Source organism: Orycteropus afer, unplaced genomic scaffold (genome assembly GCF_000298275.1).
Source record: "Orycteropus afer afer isolate SDZICR_OR568_19922 unplaced genomic scaffold, OryAfe1.0 scaffold00108, whole genome shotgun sequence".
Lineage (NCBI taxonomy): Eukaryota > Metazoa > Chordata > Mammalia > Tubulidentata > Orycteropodidae > Orycteropus > Orycteropus afer.
This window is the reverse complement of record NW_006921695.1, coordinates 3248008-3258502: the sequence shown is the minus strand read 5'-3', so window position 1 is coordinate 3258502 and position 10495 is coordinate 3248008.

Below are 10495 nucleotides of genomic sequence, written 5' to 3'. Positions count from 1 at the left end.
AGTTTTGTTCCACATTGTTCTTCCACTCTACCCAGGATGTCCTACAGAGATCCCCTTCCAAGTGGTTGACAGTGGTAGTCGGGCACCATCTAGTTCTTCTGGTCTCATAGTCATTGACACTGAGGATTGCATGGTGTACCAGTCGCTTGGACTAATTGTTTCCATGTGTCTGGTTTTCTTCATTTGTCTTTGGTCTGGGTGAGGAGAGACCCCTTGTTCATGTAGATGGCTGCTTGTAAGCTTTTAAGATCGCAGTTGCTACTTGTCAAAGTAGGATATGGAACAATGTTTTTGTGTAGTATGTTAAGAGTTGGGCAACATTGTTTTCTACTGAAATATTTTATCAAATGTTATATTATAAGCAAAATATTAATTAACATATTCTTTAATGACATATATTAATATATATCAAAGGTTAAGACATTTAATTTTATTACCATGCTTTTATGCAAACAACATGCACTTTCTAAGTTTGTTTGCCAACTACTCCCTTCCCCTTGGAAGTATTTTCATAAACATGCTACATTATTTTTTTTTTTTCCTTATAAAATTTAGCATAGCTGATGCTTATGGAAATACCTCTGAGGGAGAAGGAACTGTTGGCAAGTAAACATATAAAGTGCATGTTATTTGTGTAAGAATATGATAATTTGAAGAAAGAACCAGTACTTAATAGTTTAAATTACTTATTTTAGTATATTGAAAGCTATTTAGACCAAAACCCTAACTCAATGAAAAAGCAAATATTTGGATGACTAATACTTGCAAAGGAAAAGTTCAGTTTAGTAACTTCTATTTTTTAATTTATTTAGACAAACAGAATGACAAAAATAAAGTTCCGCTTGTGTAAATAAATGCTTATTAATTCATTTATAGTTATTTTTCACATTTTTTAAAAATTTTTATCATTATTTAAGGGAGTAAAATGAGAAAGGATTCCAAGTTGTGTAAGTTAACAAAGCAAAATAAAGTCTACAGCTTTTCTAAAATGGAAAATAAACAAATCTGTACATTTGGATGGGCAGTCTCCAGTCTGTGGCTGAGGGAAAGATTTTGTGGTTTCTTTTGACTTTGTTGTTTATCCTTGGTTCTACAGGTACCATATTTTGTTCTCCTTTGCTATTTACTTAGATCTTGCTAATATCTTAAGAACTGCTCTATGAGCACATAATTAGAAAATTAGGCTACCTATTTAATATCTGCCAGGAGCTCTGATAGCGTAGTGACTAAGGCACCTGACTGCTAACCAGAAGGCTTGCGGTTCAAACCCACCAGCCACTACTTGGAAGGAAGGTTGGGCAATCTACTTCCGTAGTGATATCACCTCAGAAACCCAAGGAGGGGTTGCTATGAGTCAGTTCCAACTCGACATGTAACAACATTTAATATCCAGTTCATTAATAGTGAATATGGAAATAGGTTGATTACAAATATATGTAACTACCTACTATGTTCTAAAAAACTCTATCCTAACCAGATAAGTAAAGCTTAGTCTCAAGTATTCACTAAATGAGCACTCTTTTTAAAATTATGTATTTCATTTCACTTTGAAGTATATAAGGATCTTCTGAGATGCTGTCTTAGTGCGGAATCCAACAGAAATTGCTGTGGCTAATGCACTCCTTCCCACACAAGCCTCAAATACTAGGGTGGCTGTTTCCATAGCAGGTTAACATGTCCCTAAATATGTGTCCTTGCACTGAATGGCCAAGATGAAGCTCAAAAAGAGTCAAAGTAGGATGTGGGAAAGCAATAGTACCAAGAGAAAGAAAATAAATAAATAAAAGTACTGTAAACACCACCACTCCATCTAATTTCAAGTGTTGAGCTTTGATTCACTCTTCTTTCCCAATCTTTGATGAAACGAAGAAAAACTGTTGAGTTCTCTTTGGGATTTTTTTCAATAAATTATTAAAAAATTTCCTCAACAGCTTCCAGATTTGGCATTTTATTTACTATCTTTATATTTATTTTACAACTATGGCATAGAGATACTGCCTCAGAAACCCAAGGTAGGGTCTCTATGAGTCAGAACTGATTTGCCAGCATGAGGTTTTTTTGTTTTGCTTTTTGCTCTTTTTTTTTTTTTTTTTTTAACCTCATAGGAGTGGGGACAGTGGTGATTCAGTGGTAAAATTCTGTTCTTCCATGTTGGAGACCTGGGCTCAATAGCTGGCCAATGTACCTCATGTGCAGCCAACACCCATCTGTCAGTGAAAACTTGGATGTTGCTATGATGAAATATGAACATATTTCAGTGGAGTTTTCAGACTAATATGGACTAGGACGAAAGGCCTAGTGATCTACCTCTAAAAATCAGGCAATAAAAATCCTATGGATCAGTGGTCCAACCTGGGCAGCACTTAGGTCAGTTGTGCATGGGCTTGTCATGACTTTATTCATGGAGTCATCGTGCATTGAGGGCCAATTTGACAGCAGCTAACAACAACACAACATTTCCTAGGAAATAAATTTTGTTGTTGAAATTCACTATGGAAGCCATAGTTATAATTTCAAACTTTATCCTTCACCTTGGTGTTGGGACTATTTTAGCTGGAATAAATCTCCCAAAGGATTCTCAGTAGTAAGTTGCCCATCGAACTTTTTTATTGGATCCCCATAGGAAGGTAAACAAATCAGAAAATTTGTATTCCTGACAGTTGGCATAATCTTCACCTTATTAGGCAAGAGTTAGCAGCTAAACTCTTTCCTATTTTTTAAGAGACTTAAATCCATAGATCTTAAATTACCCATGAATATTTTGGTCCCTGATGAATGTACTAAGATCTCAAATTAAAGTTAGGGAAGTGATTAAGGCACTGGAAGAACTTTACTTATTACTCATGTATAAATTAATCATATGATACCATTGACCAGGACTTGCTAGGCCCTTGCAAACTAATACTTTCCCAAATTTAAATATTGCATGAATTTACACAGATTTTTCAGTTTGGAACACATTCCTTCCTATAATCTTTCCTTACACATACACACACACACACACACACACACACACACTTTCCAGTGCAGTAATAAATGCTCAGGTTTCTCTAACTTTATGTTTCAACAGAGGAACTCTTCCCTGCATTTGTTCAGTCTGAATTTGAGGAAGGGTAGTGATCTCTCTGAGTTTAGCTCAAACATCCTTACAACTCTTTGAAATAATGCCACAAAAATAGGCTCTTCAAGATAAAACTTTTTGGTTTCTCATTTGAAATTGCTTCTAGACTCCCAAATTACAAGTTTTCTCTAGTATAATTACTTATTTATGTTTTACAATCAAAGAGCTCCAGTGCATTTTCATTTGTTTATGAAACCAGACTGTCACTTATTTATGAATTTTTGACATGTATTTATCAAGCAACCGTTATATGCTAGGGACTCTTCCAGGAGCCAGAGATACATTGTCGAAGAGGCACTAAAGTTTTCTTCTTATGATTGCTTTTGTAGTCAAATTGTGAAAAGATAATCTTCCTACCCACCCACCCCCCCAAAAAAGAAAAAGAGTACAGAAGTTAGGAATTGATACATTTTATTTATTAAAGGAAATTTTAGACATTCTTCTAGGTATAAAGCAACACCAAGGAAGAAGCCAAGATCTTGTTTACTTATTTTCATAACTTACCCAAAGTCTAACTTTTCTTCTTCAATTATTAGCCTGGAAGACAATCTGTGATTCCAAAGGGATTATTTCCTAGTAAGAGGAAACAGACTTCAGAAGAATGTAATTCAAAGGCTCACTGAGGACCTGTAGGCCAGTAGCCATAGACCAATTTTTTGGCTTGAATTACACCCTTAAGATTTTGGGAAAATATTGCTCAGAATATAAATGGAGAAGATTCACTCTAGAAATGATTTTCCTCTTATGCTTTGTTTTTTGCCACCAGTAATTTAAGCAAACCATCCTTCAAGAAGCCCGCTGGGTTGAGATTCAAATGAACCACAGAGAAGATGGGAATCATGCAAAAGAGGAAAAAGAGGATGAACTCATTAAGCACTAAAAATAGCAAGAAGAACATAGAGAGGATAAGCAACAATGAACTCTCTGGTACCTTACTGACTGGTTCCAGACTATTGGGAAAATCTAATACTCAAACCAAGATTTGGCAACTTAATAGCACTACTTGTCATATCTTATAAGGAGACATCTATATGAATGCTTTGCCTAGTTTTCAATGTTTTATTGTTATTTGCAATAAAGAATATGCCATCTTAAAAAAGTTAACCATGAAATGAACAAAGATATTTCTTAAACAAAGGACTTTAAAAAGAAAAAAAAAAAAAAAAAAAAGCCAAATGAGTTGCCTTCTGGTTGATTCCAACGCATGGTGATGCCCATGTGCTTTTTGGTTAGTAGCCAAGGGCTTAACAATTTGTGCCAATGACACCAAAAATGAATAGAAGCTCTCAATTATCAATATCCTGTGATACTGGTAGTTCAAATGCAAGGGTATCTTTCCAAATTTTAAGAAAGTCTATAGTGGTGAGGTCCTCAGGAGAAAAGACCGGGTGGTCCACACTCATAAAGGTTTTCATCAGTTGTTAGGTGCTGTGAAGTTGGTTTCAACTCACAGCAACCCTATGTACAACAGAATAAAACATTGGCTGGTCCTGCACCATTCTCACAGTTGTTACCATGCTTGAGCCCATTATCACAGCCACTGTGTCAATCCATCTCATTGAGGGTCTTCCCCTTCTGTGCTGACCCTCTACTTTACCAAGCATGATATCCTTCTCCAGGAACTGGCCCCTTCTGAGAACATAACCAAAGTACAAGAGATGAAGTCTGGCCATTCTGGCTTCTAAGGAGTATTCTGACTCTACTTTCAGTCTTGTAAAGATTCAGCCTTGGAAACACTATGGGGCAATTTTATTTTGTCCTATAGTGTAAATATGAGTTGGAATCAACTTGATGTCAATAGGTTTGGTTTTGGTTTGGTATAGCAATTGGTGGCACAAATGGTTGATGTGATTCAATCCCACCCAAAGGTCCCTTGGAAGAAGGACCTGTCAATCAGCTTCCAAAAGTTCAGAGCCTTGAAAATCCTATTGAGAATAATTTTATTCTTCATATACAGGGTCAACATGACCTGAAATTGACTCAATAGCAACTAGTTTGTTTTTTGGGGATAGCAGTAAAGGGAATTCTAAGATACAAAACTGAGCACCCTGCAGCAGCTTTGGTTGGGCACAATTAATAGATATTTGTCCTCAATCTGAGTGGAAAATGTTGAAGTTATGAATACTAGGAAGGGAATGGAGCCATAGTGTATGTATATGAAGTATTGGTAGATTACTGTACAAAATTACTACAGTAGTTTTTACTTCCACCAGAAATGCATGAAGGATCCTTTCATTCCATGTGCCTGGGAACATATGAATAATCTTGCCAGTGAGTAATGGACAGAAGCAGGAGCTCTGGTAGCATAGTGCCTAAGGCACTTGACTGCTAACCAGAAAGCTGGTGGTTCAAAACCACCAACCACTCCTCGGAAGGAAGGTTGGGCAATCTACTTCTGTAGTGATACCACCTCGGAAACCCAACGTGGGGTCGCTATGAGTTGGGTCCAACTCGATGGCATATAACAACAACAACAATGGACAGAATTAGCATGTGTCATTTATTTGTCTGTACAAAGCTACACACATATACCCATCCTCCCTTCCTCCCCTTGCCCCCAGAGCTTGCATTTTTTCCCACTAGTGATCAAGACAGTTCAATTGGTAGTGCTCTATCAACCTGGGTTCCTGAGTGTAGTGAAAAGAGAAATTCTGTTAACTCTATAATGTGCATAGAGCATGAATAAATCAACCATTAATGCTTTTAGTTACCAAGATTTTGAGTCGTCTTCATAGCTTATATTAGCCCATCCAAACTGATAAACTCTATGACCACACATTTTCCATTATCCTGATTTGCAATTTTTGCCCAGCTAAGAGATACAAATTTATATACTATTCTTATTTTAATTTGAGTTTCTCTGATACTATATATTGTGTGTGTTGTATGATTATAGAATTTTATATTTCATCTTCTTTTAACTCTCTTGTTCATAGATGTTGCCTGTTTTGCTATCTTGATAGTGATTTTTATTTGCATTTATTGTTAACTTCTTCTCAGTTTTAGATATTATAAATATTTTTGCCCATTCTGGTAATTAATTATTAATTTTGCCTATGGTGTCCTTTTTGGAAAAGAAATTTTTTTTTTTTTAAGTTAAACTTTTTATTGTGATTTGAGCAAAAGCTTACAGAGCAAATTTGTTTACCATTCCACATTCATATATATTTTAATTTGTGACATTGATTGCATTCTCCACAATGTGACAGCACTTTTCCCACTTCTTCCCTGTGTGTCCTATTTCCATTCGCCCTTCTTCCCCATCCTTTCCCACCTTCTGAGCTTTATCTCTGGGCAAATTCTTCTCTTTGGTCTAGTATGATTGGTTTGTCTAGGGAGTACATACCTCCCTGGTGTTATTGTTCACCTTATAGACCTGCCAATTGTTTGGCTGAAAGTGGCTTAAAAAGACTTAAAAGGTGACTAAGGTGGTTCTCGGAAACCCAAGGAGGGGTCGCTATGAGTCGGGGCCGACTCCACGGCACATAACAACAACAACAACAAGGTGGTTCAAAGGGAGCCCTGGTGACATAGTGCCTTAGGCATTTGACTGCTAACCAGAAGTCTGCCACTTCAAACCTACCAGCCACTCCTCAGAAGGAAGGTTGGGCAATCTACTTCTGTAGTGATGCCTAGAAACCCAAAGAGGGGTCACTAAGAGTTGGATCCCACACTATTGGTAGTGAGTTTGGTTGTTTTTTTTTTTTAAGGTGGTTCAAACCCACCAGCCACTCTGCAGAAGAAAGAATGGGAAACCTACTTCTGTAAAAATTTACCACCCTAGAAACCCAATGGAGGTCACTATTAGTCAGAATTGACTCCATGGAAATGGGCTTGGTTTGGGTATTAAGGGCCACAGTCTAGAGGATTCTACCAGAAAAGAAATCTTAATTATTAAGTCATCAAATTGTCATTAATTTTGCCATTAATGTTTTATTAAATAAATATTTTCCTATCTCTAGGTTACAAAGAAGAAGCTCTGGTGGCATAGTGCCTTAGGCATTTGACTGCTAACCAGAAGGTTGGCAGTTCAAACCCACCAGCCACACTTCAGAAGGAAGATTAGGCAATCTACTTCCATAGTGATACTGTCACAGAAACCCAAGGAGGGATTGCTATATGTCAGATCTGACTTCATGGCAGTGAGTTTGTTTTTTTTGGTTTTTAGGTCACAAAGATAATCTCCTTTTTGTTCCAACAACTTCATATTTCTTCTTTTTCATATTAGTTTTTTTTTAACCATCTGAATTGTCATTTTCTTCCATTGAGGGAGTACATTTTTAAATCAAAAGCCCACAGCCATTGAGTCGACTCTGACTCATAGGGCTCCTACAGAATAGACTAGAACTGCCCCCATAGAGTTTCCAAGGCTGTGAATCTTTATGGAAGCAGATTGCCTCATCTTTCTCCATGGAGCAGTTGGTGGGTTCAAACCACTGACCTTTTGGTTAGCAGTTGCATACTTTAACCACTGTACCACCAGAGCTGCTTCATTTCTCAACACCATATATTAAACAATCTTTCATTTTACCATTGTTTTGTAAATCCAGATTTCTTTTATATTAAATCCTCATTTAGTTCCAATGAGATTACTGACTCAAGTGTGTTAAATAAAATGAACACAAAACTACAAATCCTGTATCTCTTGTTTGAGAATGGTGAAGACAAAGGTTATAAGAATAGCATGTCTTTGTTTGGGTTCCCAAATGCAGACCCTGAGATACGAATCTGTATGCAAGTCATTTATTTTGAGGGGTGAAAGAGCCATTGGAGGGGAAGTTACAAATTTAGACAAAAAGAAAAGGCAGCTAATGAAAAATACACTTCAAACTAGTTACTACTGTTAAGATCAGAGCTTCCCTCCACTGGCAAAACTCTGAAATCCAATGTAGAACACAAGTTCTACAGATATTGCACCTGAGGTGTGGTAGAGCTGTGGTGTTTATATACCAACTCCTGTAAGTCATTTGTTGTGAATTGCAATTCATGTCTTCAGTGAGTAGTTAAGGGCTCCAACATCAGGAAAAAGTTCTGAGGCCCAGATATGGTTTGCACTGAGGAGGCAAAGGTGATAGAAAGTCAGTGAGACAACAGTAGTAATTCTGCCACATGGTGAATATATATCAATATTAAATTATCAAATTTAATAGAAATGCAAGTATAGGAAATCAGAGCTGTGCTTCTCAAACTTATTTAATAATGAACTTCTCTGAAATATTCACATAAAACCTATGAAATTAATACTATTAACTTTCATATTTTACATATTAAAATAATAAGGGACAGAGAATTGAAGAAAGTTTCCAAGATTTCATAGCCAGATTTTCTTTCCTATTTTTTCAGCAACTCGAGTCCCAAGGATATAGGTATTTCATTATTTGTCTTTATTTCTTATTTAAATTTTAAAAGTTATATATATATATATATATATATATATACATATATATATATATACACATATATCAGTATGAAAATGATTTGTTTATACAAAGTCAAAGAGGCAAATAGGTAAGATATGGAATCCAAATTTTTAGTTATTTTGTGTTGAAATGTACCAACACAAACAGGAAACATTATCCAAGCAGAGTGGACTTCGTATTTAATGTTCTTCTGTCTTATTTTCTCACATTTCCCACAATGAAAGTAGTATTGAAAAATTCTGAACTGAGAAGATATTTGCCACAATATGACCTTAAAATTTCCCATATGAAACTTTAACTTTTTGTTTTTATTTTTTTAAGTAAAAGACAATGATAAATCCTACAGTGTTTTAGAAATCCTATTTGCCCCCTTTCTAATGCTTGTTGTTGTTGTTGTTGTTACTTCCCATTGAGTTGGACCTGACTCATAGCGACCCCTCCTTGGGTTTCCGACGCAGTATCACTACAGAAGTAGATTGCTCAACCTTCCTTCCAAGGAGTGGCTGGTGGGTTTGAAACGCCAGCCTTCTGGTTAGCAGTCAAGTGCCTTAAGCACTTCGCTATCAGAGCAGTTCTTTCTTAAGGAGAATGAGATAGTGTTGCATACCAATGCATGGTTTATGTGGGATGATATGTGGGTTGTTTGCAAAAGAGTTCTTGTTAGACTGTATTGACTATCTTCCACCTATACTTTTTTCCTTGGAAATTATAGAAGATATGTACTGTTCTTAGTCATTAAAAAAAAAAAAAAAAAAAACTTTTAAAATGGAAGACTCTAATTTTTTCCCCCTAGAGAAAGTGATGTTCAGATGTTCAGTTGTCAACATTTCATATAATGCTGTCTATAGTCAAATGTTCTGGTCTCCAAGATGGAACATCTTGTAATGATATCACTGACCATGCATGATATATTTACTAATGTCTTTTTCTTTATGTATAAAGAATATAGCAATCATATTTTTAAATGAAATGTCCATTTCATGACACAAAAATGTTATCTCATATTATAGACTTTTACAAAAAAGAAAGTGAATGTATGTAGCCCAGCATCAAAGAGAACTAGTAAATGCTAGATGTTAAAGTTGAATTCAGTACTGCTGATTCTAATGTTATTGTAACATTATCACTGAGATGGAGTGACATCATAGCCACAAATGAAACACACCAGTTATCATGAAGATGTGCAAAAAAAAAAAGAAAAGTCACCATGAGTCAGAGAAGACTCAAGAACAACTAACAACAGCTATTCTTTTCATTTTGCCATGCTTCAGGATGAAATGTTTCCCAATGAAGTGTAGAATACCATCAATTTAAAATCCAACCTGGATTGCAATCTTAGAAACTCCTAATAATTCCTGTAAATGATCATTAGTTTATGAGTATTTTCACCTCGAATATTTCTACCTAGTGAGCCATGAGATAGCACTTAATAGAATGAGAAATTTGTGTGATATTTACCACAAAGAATCTCTCCCAGTGGTACATTCTAATGAGACACAAACAGAAATATGTATTAAGTCTACTCTCAGAAAGTAGGTGGAGGTGGGAATGAATTAATGAACTACTATTTCTTAGATAATGATATTTATTATGTATTGCTTTAAGCCATATTATATCATTGCTGATGTCAGATGGATCTTAACTTGAAAGCAAAGAATACAAGAAAAGTGTCTATCTCTTTTATTGACTATGTAAATGCATTCAACTGTGTTGATCATAACAAATTGTGGATAACATTGTGGGTGTTAATATTTAATTGTGAATGTGAACACTGAACTCTTCTCATGAGGAGCCTGTACATAGAACAAGCGGCTATCATTCAAACAGAACAAGAGAATACTACACAATTTAAAATCAAGAGCAGTGCACATCAGCATTGCATCCTTTCACCATACTTATTCAATCTGTATGCTGAGCAAATAATCTGAAAACCTGGATTACATGAAGAAAAATG